This window comes from Vicia villosa, linkage group LG1 (assembly GCF_029867415.1).
Source record: "Vicia villosa cultivar HV-30 ecotype Madison, WI linkage group LG1, Vvil1.0, whole genome shotgun sequence".
NCBI lineage: Eukaryota > Viridiplantae > Streptophyta > Magnoliopsida > Fabales > Fabaceae > Vicia > Vicia villosa.
This window is the reverse complement of record NC_081180.1, coordinates 182,570,995-182,594,788: the sequence shown is the minus strand read 5'-3', so window position 1 is coordinate 182,594,788 and position 23,794 is coordinate 182,570,995.

The window sequence follows — 23,794 nt, the reverse complement described above, 5'->3', positions numbered from 1 at the left end:
ACCTGCTGAAGGTTTAGGTCGACCTAAAGTCAGTTAGGTTGACCTGTTGAAGGTTTAGGTTGACCTAAAGTCAGTTGTTTCTAGTTAGGTCGACCTGTTGAAGGTTTAGGTCGACCTAAAGTCAGTTGAAATGCATTTTTGTATCTTTTCTTCAGTTTAGGTCGACCTAGGAGTGTGGGTAGGTCGACCTAACAGTGACATGTGTAAATCCCTTCAGTTTAGGTCGACCTAGGAAGGTGAGTGGGTCGACCTAACAGTGGCATGTTTGTATCTTCTTTGTTTGCCTTAATTTGAGTCGACCAAATGATGCACTGGGTCGGCCTAGTTGATGCAAGACCATATGTTGAGTGATTTGAGCTTTATAGGTTGACCTTGACACATGGTATGTCGACCTACATTGTCTTGGATAGCCAATGCTTGCTTTTCCTTGAGTCAATCACTTGTGCTTTTGTTGTTTGTTCACTTATGATGTTTGCCATGAATTGAAAACTCCTTGGTGAGTATAGGCTTGTACTTACACCAAGCTCCGCTCGGAAGGGAGGGTGGTTCGTTGGATTGAACCGGTGGTACGGTGGTGCGCGGAGATATTGGGGCGTCATGGTGGTGGTCGGAGTCAGCGAGGGGACTCGCGGATGCTATTGTGGCCGATGTCGGGATCTGAATTGTTGCGTTTGTGCTGGTTCCGATTTGTGGTGGTGATGTTTAATCTTTTTCAGGTTTTGTGTGGTTTCAAACTCGCCGGATGACCGTGGTTGGTCGTTGACGGAGGTTGAATGGAGCTTCATCGGTGAGGGATTTGCTGTCCATCGCGGTGGCTGTTTATTCGGGCTCTTTCTTTTCTGGAAAAAAAACAAACAAACAGATCTGAGCAATTAGTTCTTTTTTTTGTAGATTTTGATTAAAATCTTTGGATATGAGCCATTTAACTTGTTATATTGAACTTTAACAGGATATATGAAGAAATTGTTATCATTGTGATGTATCTGAACATGCTTGAATTTGAAGTTAGAGTGTTAGCGCAAAACAAGATTTGAAAATAAGTTCATTTGTGGCTTGTTGTGGAAGGCGGCGAAACCGCGTGTGGAGGGCATGGTTCAACGATGTGCTTCTGCGTTGGTGAGGAGTGTCCCACGTGATAATCTTCGAAGCGGTTAGCGGCTGCGTCATTGATGGTTTTGCCGCGACGTCGAGAGGCGCATTGTGACTGACCGGATCTGATACCGATTCGACTTTGAATCTCTTCACCCATTTCGGTTGTTTACGGTTAAGGGTTGGCCGTCGGTTTGCGAGTGGAGTGGCTGGATGGTTGACGGCGTTCGTAGTGGCTTTTACGGTCTCCGCGCGAATCTTTGTTTCTAGACATTCCACTTTGCTTTAGTTTCTTTTCATCTTTTCTTTTTTCCCTTCAAAACAAATAACCTGAATAAAAACTGATTAGTGATAATGAAAGCTTTGTTTGATTTTTTTGTTTGGAATTGGAAGGTTTATGGCATTGTGATTGGAAGAATTGAAGGATAACGAAGGTAATTAAAGGATTTTACAGAGTTGATGGAAGGTTATAATGGTATGGAGATTTGTATGGATGTAGGTTGTTAATGATAGAAAAATTTTATGTTTGATTGTTCTCATGTGAACAACAAAAGAATGGAGGGTTAATGTGAGTTAGTGTAAATGAAAAAAGAACCCCCATTTTGTGAAAAAGGAGGTGAAGACTTTATACGTGGAAGGTTAGAGAATGAAAACTAGGATTGTTCCTGAGAATGCTGTATGTCTCTGAGTAGGTTAGGATTCGTCCTTTTTTTATAGCATAGCTTTAGGGTTTTTTTAATGTGTAACTTGGGCCTTACTAAAAAATGGACAATGGACCTCTAGAGATTTCTTGGATACTTGCACCTGAAAAAATACAAGGACAAAAATAATAGTATGATAAATTAACATTAAAGCTATAAATTCAAAGAATTAGTGAAATAAACATTAAAGCTATTAAATCGTTCAATGGAATTAAAATTCGTAAAATGAACACATGCATGAATTTTTTTGATTTTTTTGAATAAATGCGAAGTTATGTTAATGTCCTAACAGGAGTATGCAAATGATACGCAAATCATAAACCCAGAGAAATAAAATTAGGAGGGCAAATTTTGGGGTATGACAGTTGCCCCTGTTCAATCTTCTTAAACTTGAGGATGTAGATTGGCTTGTGTGCCTGTCGGAATCTGAAGGTGGAAGAGGATTGAACACTAGAATACCAAGAAATTTGCCTTTGCTGATGTAGGGACTTTTTCTAGAGATGGGCTTAGAGATGCCGTCCAGGCAGAGTATTGTCGGAGACGGGCTTATAGATGCCATCCGGATGTTGAGAGACTTGAAGTGAATTGTCATGACTCTATTTCCGTGACTCAATTGTCGTGACTCCATCATTGTGACTCCATCGTCGTGATCGTTTCTGAACTGAATACTGGTATTAGATATGTGATTCCATTGTCGTGATTTCATTATCGTGACTCAGTTGTGGTGACTCCATTGTCGTGACTCAGTTATCGTGATTCTATTATCGTGACTAAGTTGTCGTGATTCCATTATCGTGACTCAGTTGTCGTGATTCCATTATCGTGACTCAGTTGTCGTGATTCCATTATCGTGACTCCATTGTCGTGACTCCCTCATCGTGACTCCATTGTTGTGACTCCATTGTCAGTACTGTTCGTGGCGACCGAATTAGATCTTTGAAAGATGATCGTTTCTACACCGTTCGTGATGATAGAATTAGATCTTGGAATGTTGATTGTGTCAGCACCGTTCATAGTAACTGAATTAGATCTTGGAAGAATGATCGTGTCTACAGCGTTCGTGATGATAGAATTAGATCTTCGAATGTTGATCGTGTCAGCACCATTCGTAGTAACTGAATTAGATCTTGGAAGGATGATCGTGTCTACACCGTTCGTGATGATAGAATTAGATCTTGGAGAGTTGACCGTGTCAGTTCCGTTCGTAGTAACTGAATTAGATCTTGGAAAGATCATCGTGTCTACACCGTTCGTGATGATAGAATTAGATCTTGGAGAGATGATTGTGTCTACACCGTTCATGATTATAGAATTAGATCTTCGAATGTTGATCGTGTCAGCACCGTTCGTAGTAACTGAATTAGACTTTGAAAATGATCGTGTCTACACCGTTCGTGATGATAGAATTAGATCTTTGAAAATTCGAGATTTTGTTCATCTGCTTGTACTTGTATCCTGAAAAAGTAAAGTTAGTCTTTATGCAATGTCATGGTGCATGTTTTAAATGAGAAACTTGCATGTTATGTATGAATTTATTATGAGGTAATGTATGCAATGTATGAATATGTTTATGATATACGATGTATGAACATGATTTATGCTGTCTTGATTGAGAAAATAGATCTCTATATCATTGTGATTTTGATATTTGATCTTGTCTTGAAGATGCTCAGTTGGGGATTTATGATTTCTGCTTGGGGATGAGATCCATTAATCTTGATGTACCCTGACTGGGGATACAAGATATGAATAACCCATGTTGGAGAATTGAAAAGTGTCGGGGGGACCGGTAGTGTCGAAGATGTAAACTCCGTTAAGGAACTAAGTCTTTTCAGGACGAGAACATTTGAAGGTATCTTCTTAATGGCTACTCTGTGGGGATATGCTCTTGTGAAACCGGCTTTGAATATTTCCCCCAGCGATTTATAGCTCTTGCTATTCCTGGACTTATATTGATTATGACACACCACTGAGTATTGATCAAGATGGCAAACTGGACTTGCATAGATTTTCCCCTGCTAGTAGGGACTTTGGAAAGATTCGCCTCGCGAGGAATTTATGAGATGTGCACTATGGGCGACATCCCACTAGTAATCATAGGCCCAGGACAATGTCCCATGTTGATTAGGAAGTAGCTTTGGATCTACTTGGATGCATGCCCCTGATTGTTTTGGCATCCTTGAAAGATTCTTGGAATCTTGACTTGATTGCCCCAAATTGATTGGGCAAAACGTGCCATGCCCCTTGTCATGGCACGTTTTGCCCAATCAATTTGGGGCAATCAAGTCAAGATTCCAAGAATCTTTCAAGGATGCCAAAACAATCAGGGGCATGCATCCAAGTAGATCCAAAGCTACTTCCTAATCAACATGGGACATTGTCCTGGGCCTATGATTACTAGTGGGATGTCGCCCATAGTGCACATCTCATAAATTCCTCGCGAGGCGAATCTTTCCAAAGTCCCTACTAGCAGGGGAAAATCTATGCAAGTCCAGTTTGCCATCTTGATCAATACTCAGTGGTGTGTCATAATCAATATAAGTCCAGGAATAGCAAGAGCTATAAATCGCTGGGGGAAATATTCAAAGCCGGTTTCACAAGAGCATATCCCCACAGAGTAACCATTAAGAAGATACCTTCAAATGTTCTCGTCCTGAAAAGACTTAGTTCCTTAACGGAGTTTACATCTTCGACACTACCGGTCCCCCCGACACTTTTCAATTCTCCAACATGGGTTATTCATATCTTGTATCCCCAGTCAGGGTACATCAAGATTAATGGATCTCATCCCCAAGCAGAAATCATAAATCCCCAACTGAGCATCTTCAAGACAAGATCAAATATCAAAATCACAATGATATAGAGATCTATTTTCTCAATCAAGACAGCATAAATCATGTTCATACATCGTATATCATAAACATATTCATACATTGCATACATTACCTCATAATAAATTCATACATAACATGCAAGTTTCTCATTTAAAACATGCACCATGACATTGCATAAAGACTAACTTTACTTTTTCAGGATACAAGTACAAGCAGATGAACAAAATCTCGAATTTTCAAAGATCTAATTCTATCATCACGAACGGTGTAGACACGATCATTTTCAAAGTCTAATTCAGTTACTACGAACGGTGCTGACACGATCAACATTCGAAGATCTAATTCTATAATCATGAACGGTGTAGACACAATCATCTCTCCAAGATCTAATTCTATCATCACGAACGGTGTAGACACGATGATCTTTCCAAGATCTATTTCAGTTACTACGAACGGAACTGACACGGTCAACTCTCCAAGATCTAATTCTATCATCACGAACGGTGTAGACACGATCATCCTTCCAAGATCTAATTCAGTTACTACGAATGGTGCTGACACGATCAACATTCGAAGATCTAATTCTATCATCACGAACGCTGTAGACACGATCATTCTTCCAAGATCTAATTCAGTTACTATGAACGGTGCTGACACAATCAACATTCCAAGATCTAATTCTATCATCACGAACGGTGTAGAAACGATCATCTTTCAAAGATCTAATTCGGTCGCCACGAATAGTACTGACAATGGAGTCACAACAATGGAGTCACGACGAGGGAGGCACGACAATGGAGTCACGATAATGGAATCACGACAACTGAGTCACGATAATGGAATCACGACAACTGAGTCACGATAATGGAATCACGACAACTTAGTCACGATAATAGAATCACGATAACTGAGTCACGACAATGGAGTCACCACAACTGAGTCACGATAATGAAATCACGACAATGGAATCACATATCTAATACCAGTATTCAGTTCAGAAATGATCACGACGATGGAGTCACAATGATGGAGTCACGACAATTGAGTCACGAAAATAGAGTCATGACAATTCACTTCAAGTCTCTCAACATCCGGATGGCATCTATAAGCCCGTCTCCGACAATACTCTGCCTGGACGGCATCTCTAAGCCCATCTCTAGAAAAAGTCCCTACATCAGCAAAGGCAAATTTCTTGGTATTCTAGTGTTCAATCCTCTTCCACCTTCAGATTCCGACAGGCACACAAGCCAATCTACATCCTCAAGTTTAAGAAGATTGAACAGGGGCAGCTGTCATACCCCAAAATTTGCCCTCCTAATTTTATTTCTCTAGGTTTATGATTTGCGTATCATTTGCATACTCCTGTTAGGACATTAACATAACTTCGCATTTATTCAAAAAAATCAAAAAAATTCATGCATGTGTTCATTTTACGAATTTTAATTCCATTGAACGATTTAATAGCTTTAATGTTTATTTCACTAATTCTTTGAATTTATAGCTTTAATGTTAATTTATCATACTATTATTTTTGTCCTTGTATTTTTTCAGGTGCAAGTATCCAAGAAATCTCTAGAGGTCCATTGTCCATTTTTTAGTAAGGCCCAAGTTACACATTAAGAAAACCCTAAAGCTATGCTATAAAAAAAGGACGAATCCTAACCTACTCAGAGACATACAGCATTCTCAGGAACAATCCTAGTTTTCATTCTCTAACCTTCCACGTATAAAGTCTTCACCTCCTTTTTCACAAAATGGGGGTTCTTTTTTCATTTACACTAACTCACATTAACCCTCCATTCTTTTGTTGTTCACATGAGAACAATCAAACATAAACTTTTTCTATCATTAACAACCTACATCCATACAAATCTCCATACCATTATAACCTTCCATCAACTCTGTAAAATCCTTTAATTACCTTCGTTATCCTTCAATTCTTCCAATCACAATGCCATAAACCTTCCAATTCCAAACCAAAAAATCAAACAAAGCTTTCATTATCACTAATCAGTTTTTATTCAGGTTATTTGTTTTGAAGGGAAAAAAGAAAAGATGAAAAGAAACTAAAGCAAAGTGGAATGTCTAGAAACAAAGATTCGCGCGGAGACCGTAAAAGCCACTACGAACGTCGTCAACCATCCAGCCACTCCACTCGCAAACCGACGGCCAACCCTTAACCGTAAACAACCGAAATGGGTGAAGAGATTCAAAGTCGAATCGGTATCAGATCCGGTCAGTCACAATGCGCCTCTCGACGTCGCGGCAAAACCATCAATGACGCAGCCGCTAACCGCTTCGAAGATTATCACGTGGGACACTCCTCACCAACGCAGAAGCACATCGTTGAACCATGCCCTCCACACGCGGTTTCACCGCCTTCCACAACAAGCCACAAATGAACTTATTTTCAAATCTTGTTTTGCGCTAACACTCTAACTTCAAATTCAAGCATGTTCAGATACATCACAATGATAACAATTTCTTCATATATCCTGTTAAAGTTCAATATAACAAGTTAAATGGCTCATATCCAAAGACTTTAATCAAAATCTACAAAAAAAAGAACTAATTGCTCAGATCTGTTTGTTTGTTTTTTTTCCAGAAAAGAAAGAGCCCGAATAAACAGCCACCGCGATGGACAGCAAATCCCTCACCGATGAAGCTCCATTCAACCTCCGTCAACGACCAACCACGGTCATCCGGCGAGTTTGAAACCACACAAAACCTGAAAAAGATTAAACATCACCACCACAAATCGGAACCAGCACAAACGCAACAATTCAGATCCCGACATCGGCCACAATAGCATCCGCGAGTCCCCTCGCTGACTCCGACCACCACCATGACGCCCCAATATCTCCGCGCACCACCGTACCACCGGTTCAATCCAACGAACCACCCTCCCTTCCGAGCGGAGCTTGGTGTAAGTACAAGCCTATACTCACCAAGGAGTTTTCAATTCATGGCAAACATCATAAGTGAACAAACAACAAAAGCACAAGTGATTGACTCAAGGAAAAGCAAGCATTGGCTATCCAAGACAATGTAGGTCGACATACCATGTGTCAAGGTCAACCTATAAAGCTCAAATCACTCAACATATGGTCTTGCATCAACTAGGCCGACCCAGTGCATCATTTGGTCGACTCAAATTAAGGCAAACAAAGAAGATACAAACATGCCACTGTTAGGTCGACCCACTCACCTTCCTAGGTCGACCTAAACTGAAGGGATTTACACATGTCACTGTTAGGTCGACCTACCCACACTCCTAGGTCGACCTAAACTGAAGAAAAGATACAAAAATGCATTTCAACTGACTTTAGGTCGACCTAAACCTTCAACAGGTCGACCTAACTGGAAACAACTGACTTTAGGTCAACCTAAACCTTCAACAGGTCAACCTAACTGACTTTAGGTCGACCTAAACCTTCAGCAGGTCAACCTAACAGATTTTAGGCCAACCTAACAGGTCAACCTAACTGGGACAATTTCAACTCAATTAACTCTGCTTCTGTTAGGTCGACCTAAGCACTAAAGTAGGTCAACCTATTTGCTGAAAACTTCCCAAATTATGTGTTTACTCTGCTCCAACATACCAGCAACTATATATATCATTCCATGTTAATTATTCATCAACACCAACAACTGAAAGATACACAAAGGCTTCTCATCTTCGATCATCGACACAACTCCAACACAACTACACACAATCATTTTTGCGTTGAGGGTTTGCGTTCAAGATCGATAACGTTCATGGAACGGAATTGAAGATTCCTAGTGGGTGAAGATTTGTGGGGTTTTTGGTGAATAAAATCTGAGGGTTTTGTCCTCCAAGATAGGTGAATTTTGGGGGTTTTTATCAATAGGTTTCATCGAGGATCAAGCTGAGTGTGAAGATTGAGGAACTAGGGTTCAAGCAATTCAAGACACTGCAGAGAGGATCAAAGTGAAGCTCTTGGAACACCTTGATCTGGCTCAAGATTAAGGGGGAAGAAAATTCAAAGGATCGACAAATTTGGTTTATTGTTTATCGCTTTGTTATTTTCTTTGTATAAACTGCTTTCAACATTAATGGAAGATTTCCCAATTTCAATTTTGAATTGGGGGCAGACGTAGTCGTAGCGAGGACGATCGACGAACTGCCTAAACAAATATCGTGTTCTTGTCGCTTTTATCTTTTCATTTACGTTCTGTTCATATTTGGTTATAATTGCAAATTGATCAACGATTCGAGTGTTAAAATTGTGAATTAATAACTTGTATAAACATCACAATTCATCACACGTTGAATCACCGTCAATTTGATCATTAGCACCTAGTGTTTGTGATTTTGCTTCATTCATTATTACTGTATTGCAAATCAAAGTTTATCAAATCAGAAGTTAATCGATTTTCTATAGTGAAACATATTGATTCGATAACATATCATTTCATCGTTAATCTCAATCATCTTGTGGTTTTGTCACATATACGACCCTTGCAATAACGATCCGGAATAGACGCAAGACGATTCAGAACCGCTTTCGCTTTAGTTCGAAATAATTTCAAAAAACTCTGTGAGATCTATTCACCCCCCTCTAGATCCTTAGGCCAGCGTCTAACAAGTGGCATCAAGAGCTCTGGTTAATTCCGTGCTACGTGAAACACTTATGGGAAAGATGGCTTCCGGACCTAAAGGGGCTCACAATAGAGCTCCAGTTTTCAACGGTGAAAACTATGGCTATTGGAAGAGTTGTATGTGTGTCCACTGAAGGATAGAAAAACACTTAGAAAGGGGGGGTTTGAATAAGTGTAGCTTTAAAAACTTGACAGATAAAAATAAATTGCACAGTTATTTTTATCCTGGTTCGTTGTTAACTAAACTACTCCAGTCCACCCCCGCAGAGATGATTTACCTCAACTGAGGATTTAATCCACTAATCGCACGGATTACAATGGTTCTCCACTTAGTCAGCAACTAAGTCTTCCAGAGTGTTCTGATCACACACTGATCACTCCAGGAACAACTGCTTAGATACCCTCTAAGACTTTTCTAGAGTATACTGATCCACACGATCACTCTAGTTACAACCTGCTTAGATAACCTCTAAGACTTCCTAGAGTATTCTGATCCACACGATCACTCTAGTTCCTTACAACTTAATGTAATCAATTCTAAGAGTATTACAATTGCTTCTTAAAAGCGATAATCACAAACTGTGATATTTCTCTTAACGTTTAAGCTTAATCTCACTAATATATTACAACAGCAATATAGTGAGCTTTGATGAAGATGAAGATTCTAAGCTTTGAATTTGAACAGAGTTTCAGCAAGTTAATAGGCGTTTTTTGTTCAGGATCGTTAACCTTGCTTCTCATCAGAACTTCATATTTATAGGCGTTGGAGAAGATGACCGTTGAGTGCATTTAATGCTTTGCGTGTTCCGTACAGCATCGCATTTAATGTTATACGCTTTTGTCAACTACCTCGAGCCTTGTTCACGCTGTGTCTACTGACGTAGCCTTTAGTAGCTTTTAACGTTCCTTTTGTCAGTCAGCGTAGCTTGCCACTTGTACTTCCTTCTGATCTGATGTTTGTGAATACAATGTTTGAATATCATCAGAGTCAAACAGCTTGGTGCAAAGCATCTTCTGATCTTCTGACCTTGAAGTGCTTCTGAGCGTGATACCATCAGAACTTCAGTGCTTCTGTTCTCTTGTTCTTCTGATGCTTCCATAGACCCATGTTCTGATTCTGCTTCGACCATCTTCTGATGTCTTGCCAGACCATGTTCTGATGTTGCATGCTGAACCCTTTGAGACAAAGCTTCTGAGCGCTGAATTATGCGTACTCTTTATATATTTCCTGAAAAGGAAATTGCATTGGATTAGAGTACCATATTATCTTAAGCAAAATTCATATTATTGTTATCATCAAAACTAAGATAATTGATCAGAACAAATCTTGTTCTAACAATCTCCCCCTTTTTGATGATGACAAAAACATATATAAATGATATGAATTTGCGATCAGAAAGAACAGACGGCAAAAGACAAATTACACAGCTATAGCATAAGCATATGAATATGTCTCCCCCTGAGATTAACAATCTCCCCCTGAGATAAATAATCTCCCCCTGAAATAAATACTCGAAGAATTTTAATAAAAGACTTCCCTGATTATTTCGGTAGAGACGATCATATAAGCTTCTGTCTTCAGAGAATTCATAGCTTCTGACTTCTGCTTCCATTGGACAGCTTCAGAACTAGAATTTCTTTAGATCCCTAGAACACTCACCGCTTCTGATTCCTGCTTCCATCTAGGACAGCTTCAGAACTTGAATTTCTTTGATCTTCTGAACATTCACAGCTTCTGATTTCTGCTTCCATTTAGGACAGCTTCAGAACTTGAGTTTTCTGGATCTTTAGAACCTTCACAGCTTCTGATTTCTGCTTCCCTCGGATAGCTTCAGAACTTTGAATTTCTACCAACATCACTTCATGCTAGATTTGTATCAGCACATTGTTGAATGTACCAGAGCATCATCTGAGCATCTCTACATCCTGAAATGTTACAGAACAAAAAACTAAACGACAAAAGTCAGCATGAACGAGTCAGAACATAAAATGTATATTAGAACACATGATATGTATCAGAGCCATATAGGCTAAAATAATGTATCAGAGCAAATAGAATTTTGTCAGATCAAATAGACAAATATGGATCAAATTCTATTATCAGTGCTTCTGATCTCTGAAGCTTGACAGCACTCAGCTTGCTTCAGTTTCCATGGTTTTATTCTTTTTACAGAATAACACTCCTTATGGTTTTGCTTCTGTGTTTGCTTTGAAGATTCTCTTCACTTCTTTATACCTGCAAAACACTTAAACCAAATAGAACTTGCAGTTCTTGTTAGTAAATGTGTGGGAACTTTACCCAGCAACTGATAGATTAATCAAATCATTTATCATTTATCTTCTCCCCCTTTTTGTCATAACATCAAAAAGAATATTTTAAAAGATTCAGATGAATAAAACGACAAATAAAATCACTGGAATGTAAATCAAGGAAACTTTTTATTGATAATCAAAAGATATTACATGAGAAGATGTTTAACAAGCAGATGCAACAAGGAAAGAAAAACTACTAAGACCAAATCCTAAGACCCTAGCTAAGACAAAGTCTGTGCCAGCATGCCATGAAGGAGTGAAACGCCTCATTGACTGCTTCTTAGGCTTCCAGGCGAGGGGTCAGGGAAACTTGGTTCTGATGCAGATCTTCCACAATCTTTATCAGAGACAACATTCTCAGCGGGTGAAGATAAAGAGATTTCTTCGGAATGGGTTGAGGGAGAGGAAAGGTTAGATAGAGTGAATAGAGAAAATATGAGAGGGAAGGAGAAGTGTTTGAAGAATATAAAGAAAAACTGAAAGAGAGTAAATGATGAAAAGCATTTAATGTTACGTGACGTGAGGAGAGATAATAATGACAAAAGACGTGATTTGCACAGTTACCTAAGTAGACGTCCCTTCAACTGCACGCGCGCTTATCCATGAATAGTAACGACAGGTTTACCATCCCGAGATAAAACGTTACAGCTGTTTTGCTTTAAAAGAGGTTCTGAATCAACTTAGACAATGAAACGTTAGTAATAGCCGAATCATAATTTCTAAAAGATTTCAATCAGAACTCCTGATTAAAAAAAATAGTCCATTTTCATTTCAGAAGATACTCATACATAAGAACTTCTCATCTTCTCATTCTGGGCATAAATCCATACCGATGTTCTTCAGAATGAACTTAAACCTATCTTCAGCCAGGGGTTTTGTAAAAATATCAGCCCATTGATGGTCTGTATCAACAAAGTTTAAAGATATAACGCCCTTCTGAACATAGTCCCTTATGAAATGATGTTTAATCTCAATATGTTTAGCTTTTGAATGAAGAATAGGATTCTTAGATAAACATATAGCAGAAGTATTATCACAGAATATAGGAATGTTACTCTCAAATATCTGATAATCTTCTAACTGACTCTTCATCCAGAGCATCTGTGTACTGCAACCAGCAGCAGCGACATATTCTGCTTCTGTTGTTGATAGAGCAATAGTTACTTGCTTCTTGCTATACCAGGAGATCAAATGACTTCCAAGAAATTGGCAACTTCCTGAAGTACTCTTTCTTTCAATTCTGTCTCCAGCATAGTCAGCATCGCAGAACCCTACTAAGTTGTATTCTTTAGATTTTCTGTAAACTAAGCCAACATTAGTAGTACCTTCAGATACCTTAGAATTCTCTTAACAGCAGTTAAATGAGATTCTCTAGGATCTGATTGGAATCTAGCACACAAACAAACACTGAACAGAATGTCAGGTCTAGAAGCAGTCAGATATAGAAGAGATCCAATCATACCTCTGTATAACTTCTGATCTACCTTCTTACTTACCTCATCCTTACCTAGGATGCATGTTGGATGCATAGGAGTTTTGGCTTCTTTGCAGTCTAGAAGATTAAACTTCTTCAGAAGTTCCTTCACATACTTGGTTTGGTGAACATACGTTCCTTCTGATGTTTGATTTATTTGTATTCCAAGGAAATACTTGAGTTCTTCCATCATGCTCATTTCAAACTCAGCCTGCATAGACTCAGCAAACTCCTTTCCAAGTGTAGCATTAGATGTTCCAAAAAATAATATCATCTACATATATTTGACAAATTAAAATATCCCTTTTAAAGGTTTTACAAAAGAGAGTAGTGTCCACTTTTCCTCTAGTGAAACCATTATTCAGAAGGAAAGAACTTAAGCGTTCATACCAAGCTCTGGGAGCTTGTTTCAATCCATACAATGATTTCTTTAGTTTAAAAACATGATTAGGAGACATAGAGTCTTCAAAACCAGGAGGTTGATGGACATAAACTTCTTCATCTATATAACCATTTAAGAAGGCACTCTTAACATCCATCTGATAGAGAGTGATGTTATGTTGAGTGGCAAATGAAATTAATAGACGAATAGATTCTAACCTGGCCACTGGTGCAAAGGTTTCTGTATAGTCAATCCCTTCTTGCTGACTATAACCCTGAGCCACCAGTCTGGCTTTGTTCCTTACCACTTCACCTTTCTCACTGAGCTTGTTTCTGAAGACCCATTTTGTACCGATTATATTGAATCCATCTGGTCTAGGAACAAGATCCCAAACATCATTCCTTGTAAACTGATTCAGTTCTTCTTGCATAGCAATTATCCAGTCTGAATCTTCTAGAGCATGATCAACAGAAGTTGGCTCGATCAAAGATACAAGACCTAATTGACAGTCTGCATTGTTCTTAAGGAATTCTCTTGTTCTGATTGGATCATCCTTCTTTCCAAGAATGACATCTTCGGAATGACCAGAGATGAGTCTGGATGATCTTCTGACAGATGGTTCTTCAGAAATGCTTAGATTCTCCAGAGAAGCTGATACTTGATCTTCCGATTCTTTGCTTCTGAGAAGCTCTGCTTCTGATGCGCTGCTTCTTGGCTCAACAACTTCTGATATATCAATATCCCAATCTGCAAAATTATCAAACTGCTTTGGTTTTTCAGAACCAAGCTTATCATCAAACCTGATATTGATTGATTCTTCTACAATCAATGTTTCAGTATTGTATACTCTGTAGCCTTTTGAGCGTTCAGAATATCCAAGAAGGAAACATTTTTGTGCTTTGGAATCAAACTTACCAAGATGATCTTTAGTGTTCAGAATAAAGCATACACATCCAAAAGGATGGAAATATGAAATGTTGGGCTTTCTATTCTTCCACAATTCATAAGGAGTCTTATTAAGAATAGGTCTGATAGAGATTCTATTCTGAATATAGCATGCAGTGTTTATTGCTTCTGCCCAGAAATGCTTAGCCATATTGGTTTCATTGATCATGGTTCTGGCCATTTCTTGCAGAGTCCTATTCTTTCGTTCTACAACCCCATTTTGCTGTGGAGTTCTAGGACAAGAGAAATCATGGGCAATACCATTTTCTTTGAAGAATTCTTCAAAGGATCTGTTCTCAAATTCACCACCATGATCACTTCTGACCTTTATGATTTTACACTCTTTTTCAGATTGAATCTGAATGCAGAAATCAAAGAACACTGAATGAGACTCATCCTTGTGTTTCAAGAATTTTACCCACGTCCAGCGGCTATAATCATCTACGATGACTAATCCATATTTCTTCCCTCTGACAGATGCTGTTTTGACTGGGCCAAACAGATCAATGTGCAAGAGTTCTAATGGCCTTGAGGTAGAAACAACATTCTTGGACTTGAATGCAGGTTTGGAGAACTTGCCCTTCTGACATGCTTCACAAAGAGCATCTGATTTGAATTTCAGATTAGGGAGTCCTCTGACAAGATTCAGTTTGTTAATCTGAGAAATCTTTCTCAAACTAGCATGACCTAATCTTCTGTGCCAGACCCACTGCTCTTCAGAAACAGACATAAGAGAAGTCACCTTCTGACTCATAAGATCTTGCAGATCTGTCTTATAAATGTTGTTCTTCCTCTTGCCTGTAAATAGGATTGAGCCATCCTTCTGATTTACAGCCTTGCAAGACTCTTGATTAAAGATTATATCATAACCATTGTCACTCAATTGACTGATAGATAAGAGGTTATGTGTTAATCCTTCTACAAGAAGTACATTAGAAATGGAAGGAGAGTTACCAGACTTTATAGTTCCAGAGCCAATTATCTTGCCCTTCTGATCTCCTCCAAACTTGACTACCCCTCCAGACTTAAGCACCAGGTCTTGGAACATAGACCTTCTTCCTGTCATGTGTCGTGAGCATCCAGAGTCCAGGTACCATGACATGTTGTGCTTTGTCCTTTTTGCAGTCAAAGATATCTGCAATAGGAATAATCTTATCCTTAGGTACCCACATCTTTTTGGGTCCTTTCTTGTTAGATTTTCTCAAGTTCTGATTGAACTTGGGTTTAACATTGTAAGCAATAGGAGGAATAGCATGATAATTTTTAATGTGAGTTTCATGATATTTCCTAGGTTGTGTCACATGCTTTTTGGTGTGTGTTATGTGAAAACTTTGAGCATGTGAAGTGTGCCTAATATCATGGGAGTGGCCATACTTGAACTGATCATACAATGGCTTGTATGTGAATTTCATTTCATCAACAGGTTCAAGTTTGTATGGGGTTTCACCCTCAAAACCAATGCCGACTCTTTTGTTTCCAGACACAGCATATATCATAGAAGCTAGCTGACTTCTGCCAATACTTCTAGATAAGAACTTCCTGAAACTTAAATCATATTCTTTCAGAATATGGTTTAGACTAGGAGTGGATTTTTCTGAATCAGAAGGAGATCCAACATTATTGGATAATTTTAAAAGTTTTTCTTTTAATTCAGAATTCTCCAACTCAAGCTTCTTTGTTTCAAATTCAAATAGCTTTTTCAGCTTTTTGTATTTGAGACTCATCTGAGACTTGAATTCCAGAAGTTCAGTTAGACCGGAAACTAACTCATCTCTAGTAAGTTCAGAAAATACCTCTTCAGAATCTGATTCTGATGTAGATTCTGATCTATCATCTTCTGTCGCCATCAGCGCACAGTTAGCCTGCTCATCTTCAGAGTCTGAATCATCTTTTGACTCATCCCAGGTTGCCATAAGACCTTTCTTCTTATGAAACTTCTTCTTGGGATTTTCATTCTGAAGTTTTGGACATTCATTCTTGAAGTGTCCAGGCTCATTGCATTCATAGCACATGACCTTCTTCTTGTCAAATCTTCTGTCATCAGAAGATTCTCCACGTTCAAATTTCTTTGAACTTCTGAAGCCTCTGAACTTCCTTTGCTTGGTCTTCCAGAGTTGATTTAGCCTTCTGGAGATCAAGGACAATTCATCTTCTTCTTCAGATTCTGATTCTTCAGGATCTTCTTCTCTAGCCTGAAAAGCGTTAGTGCATTTCTTGATATTGGATTTTAATGCAATAGACTTACCTTTCTTTTGAGGCTCATTTGCGTCCAGCTCTATTTCATGACTTCTCAAGGCACTGATAAGCTCTTCCAGAGAAACTTCATTCAGATTCTTTGCAATCTTGAATGCAGTCACCATAGGACCCCATCTTCTGGGTAAGCTTCTGATGATCTTCTTTACATGATCAGCCTTGGTGTATCCCTTGTCAAGAACTCTCAATCCAGCAGTAAGAGTTTGAAATCTTGAAAACATCTTTTCAATGTCTTCATCATCCTCCATCTTGAAGGCTTCATACTTCTGGATTAAAGCTAGAGCTTTAGTTTCCTTGACTTGAGCATTTCCTTCATGAGTCATTTTCAAGGACTCATATATGTCATAGGCCGTTTCCCTGTTAGATATCTTCTCATACTCAGCATGAGAGATAGCATTCAGCAAAACAGTTCTGCATTTATGATGATTCCTGAAGAGCTTCTTCTGATCATCATTCATTTCTTGCCTTGTCAGCTTTACGCCTCTGGCATTTACCGGATGTTTGTAACCATCCATCAGAAGATCCCATAGATCACCATCTAGACCAAGAAAGTAACTTTCCAGTTTATCTTTCCAGTATTCAAAGTTTTCACCATCAAATACCGGCGGTCTAGTATAACCATTGTTACCGTTGTATTGGTCAGCAGAGCCAGATGTAGATGCAGGTGTAGACTTTTCACTTTCATCAACCATCTTTTACTGAAGCGTTTTTCTCTTCCTGAATCTTTTCTAAACACGGTTAAGTGCTTGCACCTTAGAACCGGCGCTCTGATGCCAATTGAAGGATAGAAAAACACTTAGAAAGGGGGGGTTTGAATAAGTGTAGCTTTAAAAACTTGACAGATAAAAATAAATTGCACAGTTATTTTTATCCTGGTTCGTTGTTAACTAAACTACTCCAGTCCACCCCCGCAGAGATGATTTACCTCAACTGAGGATTTAATCCACTAATCGCACGGATTACAATGGTTCTCCACTTAGTCAGCAACTAAGTCTTCCAGAGTCTTCTGATCACACACTAATCACTCCAGGAACAACTGCTTAGATACCCTCTAAGACTTTTCTAGAGTATACTGATCCACACGATCACTCTAGTTACAACCTGCTTAGATAACCTCTAAGACTTCCTAGAGTATTCTGATCCACACGATCACTCTAGTTCCTTACAACTTAATGTAATCAATTCTAAGAGTATTACAATTGCTTCTTAAAAGCGATAATCACAAACTGTGATATTTCTCTTAACGTTTAAGCTTAATCTCACTAATATATTACAACAGCAATGTAGTGAGCTTTGATGAAGATGAAGATTCTGAGCTTTGAATTTGAACAGAGTTTCAGCAAGTTAATAGGCGTTGTTTTGTTCAGGATCGTTAACCTTGCTTCTCATCAGAACTTCATATTTATAGGCGTTGGAGAAGATGACCGTTGAGTGCATTTAATGCTTTGCGTGTTCCGTACAACATCGCATTTAATGTTATACGCTTTTGTCAACTACCTCGAGCCTTGTTCACGCTGTGTCTACTGACGTAGCCTTTAGTAGCTTTTAACGTTCCTTTTGTCAGTCAGCGTAGCTTGCCACTTGTACTTCCTTCTGATCTGATGTTTGTGAATACAACATTTGAATATCATCAGAGTCAAACAGCTTGGTGCATAGCATCTTCTGATCTTCTGACCTTGAAGTGCTTCTGAGCGTGATACCATCAGAACTTCAGTGCTTCTGTTCTCTTGTTCTTCTGATGCTTCCATAGACCCATGTTCTGATTCTGCTTCGACCATCTTCTGATGTCTTGCCAGACCATGTTCTGATGTTGCATGCTGAACCTTTTGAGACAAAGCTTCTGAGCGCTGAATTATGCATACTCTTTATATATTTCCTGAAAAGGAAATTGCATTGGATTAGAGTACCATATTATCTTAAGCAAAATTCATATTATTGTTATCATCAAAACTAAGATAATTGATCAGAACAAATCTTGTTCTAACAAAGACTGTCCCTGCTATAAAGAGGGCAGGTAGTCTAAGGGCACGTATCCTCGAAATCGAGGTACTTGACTATTTTAAGGCATTATCAATAAGGCAACAAGGCAACAGTAATAAGGCAACAAGGAAACCATGGGGATTACCCTAAAGGTGTGTGGGTGCATAATCATGTGGTTAACTTCGATTACATTTATCTTGTAAAGTCATTCTAGATCCAGTTCATGGTTTGCACTCCCTAATTTACTAACATCATAGTTTAAAAGATACAGAAATTAAAAGCAGAGTTTAAAGGTCCTACACTATTACAATAAACACCTGTGGGCAAAAAATAAAGGCAGAAAAGTAGAAAACTTTTTACAGGGCTTTGGGGAAGTTACATGACAGAGGAAGAATGGAGCGCGAAAATGAAAACCTGATTCAGTGTGGTGAAGGTCTATGGTGGAGTAGCGCGTTCTGGTCCTTTAGATCTTGAATTAGCGAGATCCGGAGATTGAGGATGAATTTGTGAATATCCACGAGAACAGATAAACAGCTCGAAGGTACCTCGCAATAAACACGAAAATGGTAGGAAGAAAACACCGAATAATGTACAATAAAATGATGACAATACTCGCAAATATTAATCATAAGAGAAACATAAAATTAAATATTAAATTCTGAAGAATAATTGGAATGTTTTTGAGGTTTTATATTTTTAATAAACCAACTTAAATATCCTAAAAAATGCAATTAAATATTTATTCATTTTATTTAGGATAAAAAAAGAAATTAAAAGGAAAACAAGCAAACCTGATATGTCACTAGTGAAAGAAATAAAAACAACAAAAAAAAGACCACACTACATACACACATACGTAAAGAGAAAGAGATAGAGGCATTCTCCTCTCCTCTAAATCTTGTTTCACGATAACACAAAACCAGTCTCTCTTATCCTCTCTTTCTCATATCAATCAATCCCACACATCATCTACATGTTCAACTTAGAGCAAGATCATGGAAGCATCACATGTAAGAAAACTAAGAACACAAAGACTTACCTACGATATGAGATCCGACGGCGGGCAACAAAGCTCTGTTCGAAAGGGAGGGTGGTTCGTTGGATTGAACCGGTGGTACGGTGGTGCGCGGAGATACTAGGGCGTCATGGTGGTGGTCGGATGCTGTTGTGGCCTGTGTCGGGATCTGAATTATTGCGTTTGTGCTGGTTCCGATTTGTGGTGGTGATGTTTAATCTTTTGTAGGTTTTGTGTGGTTTGAAACTCGTCGGAGGACCGTGGTTGATCGTTGGCGGAGGTTGAGCGGAGCTTCGTCGGTGAGGGATTTGTTGTCCATCGCGGTGGCTGTCTATTCGGGCTCTTTCTTTTCTGAAAAAAAAACAAACAGATCTGAGCAATTAGTTATATTTTTTGTAGATTTTGATTCAAGTCTTTGGATTTGAGCCATTGAACTTGTTATATTGAACTTTAACAGGATATGTGAAGAAATTATTATCATTGTGATGTATCTGAACATGCTTGAATTTGAAGTTAGAGTGTTAGCGCAAAACAAGATTTGAAAAGAAGTTCATTTGTGGCTTGTTGTGGTTGGCGGCGAAACCGCATGGGGAGGGCATGGTTCAACGATGTGCTTCTGCGTTGGTGAGGAGTGTCCCACGCGATAATCTTCGAAGCAGTTAGCGGCTGCGTCATTGATGGTTTTGCCGCGACATCGAGAGGCGCGTTGTGACTGACCGGATCCGATACCGATTCGACTTTGAATTTCTTCACCCACTTCGGTTGTTTACGGCTGAGGGTTGGCCATCGGTTTGCGAGTGGCGTGGCTGGATGGTTGACGGCGTTCGTAGTGGCTTTTACGGTCTCCGCGCGAATCTTTGTTTCTAGACATTCCACTTTGCTTTAGTTTCTTTTCATCTTTTATTTTTTTCCCTGCAAAACAAATAACCTGAATAAAAACTGATTAGTGATAATGAAAGCTTTGTTTGACTTTTTTTGTATGGAATCGGAAGGTTTATGGCATTGTGATTGGAAGAATTGAAGGATAACGAAGGTAATTAAAGGATTTTACAGAGTTGATGGAAGGTTATAATGGTATGGAGATTTGTATGGATGTAGGTTGTTAATGATAGAAAAAGTTTATGTTTGATTGTTCTCACGTGAACAACAAAAGAATGGAGGGTTAATGTGAGTTAGTGTAAATGAAAAAAGAACCCCCGTTTTGTGAAAAAGGAGGTGAAGACTTTATACGTGAAAGGTTAGAGAATGAAAACTAGGATTGTTCCTGAGAATGATGTATGTCTCTGAGTAGGTTAGGATTCGTCCTTTTTTTTATAGCATAGCTTTAGGGTTTTTTTAATGTGTAACTTGGGCCTTACTAAAAAATGGACATTGGACCTCTAGAGATTTCTTGGATACTTGCACCTGAAAAAATAAAAGGACAAAAATAATAGTATGATAAATTAACATGATTTAATAGTTTTTATTTAAAATTTAACTTACATTAAAATTGAATTTAAATATTAAAACTATAAATTCAAAGAATTAGTGAAATAAACATTAAAGTTATTAAATCGTTCAATGGAATTAAAATGCGTAAAATGAACACATGCATGAATTTTTTGATTTTTTTGAATAAATGCGAAGTTATGTTAATGTCCTGCAAATCATACGCAAATCATAATCCCAGAGAAATAAAATTAGGAGGGCAAGTTTTGGGGTATGACATCCTGCATAATCCGCGTCAGAATAAGCAATTAAATTGCAAACACTACCTTTAGGATACCATAAGCCAACGTTGGTTGCTCCTTTGAGATACTTCATGATCCTTTTAACCGCCATGAAATGTGATTCCTTTGGATTTGCTTGAAAACGAGCACAAAGACAAACACTGAACATTATATCAGGACGGCTTGCCGTCAAATACAATAAGGAACCAATCATACCTCGATACTTAGTAATATCAACTGGAGTATCGGATTCATCTTGATCAACATATGTACCGGAGCCTATTGGAGTATTCATTGCTTTGCAATTATCCATATCAAATTTCTTCAATAATTCTTTACAATATTTGGATTGATTGATGAAGATTCCATCTTTGAGTTTCTTAATTTGTAATCCAAGAAAATAGTTCATCTTTCCCATCATAGACATCTCAAATTCTCCTTGCATCATCAATGAAAATTCCTCACACATTTCTTTGTTAGTCGATCCAAAAATGATTTCATCAACATAGACTTTAACTAATAAAGTGTTACTTTTGATTTTCTTAATGAAAATTTTTTTATCAACCTTACCCTTTTCAAAACCCTTTTCACACAAAAAATTGCTAAGTCTATCATACCATGCTCTTGGTGCTTGCTTTAAGCCATAAAGAGCCTTTCTCAACTTAAAGACATGTGAAGGATTCTTGAAGTCTTCAAATCCCGGTGGTTGTTTGACATAGACTTCTTCATTGATGTAGCCATTCAAGAATGCGCTTTTGACGTCCATTTGATAAAGATGAAAATTTAATGAACATGCATATGCAAGTATGAGACGAATAGCTTCTAACCTTGCAACTGGAGCAAATGTTTCTTCAAAGTTGATTCCTTCTTCTTGATTGTAACCTTGGGCCACCAATCTTGCTTTGTTTCGAACAATTATACCATTCTCATCAAGTTTGTTCTTAAACACCCACCAGGTACCTATGATGTTTTTATCACTTGGTCTAGGAACAAGTTCCCAAACTTGATTTCTCTCGAATTGATTTAATTCTTCTTGCATTGCATTTATCTATTGATCGTCTCCTAAGGCTTCATCAACTTTAGAGGGTTCAATTTGAGAAACAAAAGCCATGTGTAAGCAAGCATCTTTGAGATTTAATCTTGTTGAAACTCCTTGGCTAATATGACCAATAACTTTATCAATAGGATGATCTCTATGAGTTCTTCATTATTTTGGTAAATCATTGGTGTTTGATTCTTGTTGTATACTTTTTTGTTGAATTTTCGGTGCCTTCACAATTGTATCATTTGAAAGTTCTTCCGTGGGTAAATCTAAAGGATCATCATCATCATCACAAACAACTATTTCCTCCTTAGAGGTGTTAGTCTCATCAAAGGATACATGCATGGATTCTTCAATAGTTAAAGTTCTTTTATTATAAATTCTATATGCTTTACTAGAGAGAGAATAGCCAAGAAATATACCATCGTCGGATTTCTCATCAAACTTACCAAGATTGTCTTTGTCATTGTTGAGAACAAAGCACTTGCATCAAAAAATGTAAAAGTGAGCAATGTTTGGCTTTCTTCCTTTGAAGAGTTCATATGGAGTCTTCTTTAAGATAGGTCTAATGATTACTCGATTTCCAACATAACATGTCGTGCTAACAGCATCCGCCCAAAAGTATTTAGGAAGATTTGCATCACTAAGCATTGTTCTTGCAAATTCCACTAGAAACCTATTCTTTCTTTCAACTACTCCATTTTGTTGTGGAGTTCTTGGTGCTGAAAAATTGGGAGAGATACCATGTTCTTCACAAAAAATTTCAAATGATGCATTTTGAAATTCTCCATCATGATCACTTCTTATGGATACAATCTTTAGTGACTTTTCATTTTGGATTTGTGTTGTATACTTCTTAAAGGCTTTAAAAGCATCACCTTTCTGCACAAGAAACAAAGTCCAAGAATACCTAGAGAAATCATCAACAATAACTAAAGCGTATACATTACCTCCGAAGCTTCTTGTCCTTGATCGACCAAATAGATCCATATGCAACAATTGTAGTGGTCTTGTAGTAGACACCACATTCTTAGGTTTGAAAGTTGATTTTGTTTGTTTCCCCTTTTGACAAGCATCACAAAGAAGATCTTTGATAAACTTTATTTTAGGAAATCCAATGACAAGATCATGTTTGATTAATTTATTCAAATGTTCCATATGAATATGAGCAATTCTTTTGTGCCAAAGCCATGAGTCATTGTTGTTCACCATGAGACATTTTACCTTCAAAGACAAGTCATCAAGAGAAATCATAAATATATTATTGATTCTTTTACCTTTAAGTTTAACCTCATGTGTGACTTCGTCTTCTATCAAGCATTCATCTTTAGTAAACTTGATCTTGAATTCTTTGTCACATAGTTGGCTAATACTAAGAAGATTGTGCTTTAGTCCTTCAACATAAAGAACATCTTCAATGGATGTGAAAGGTGG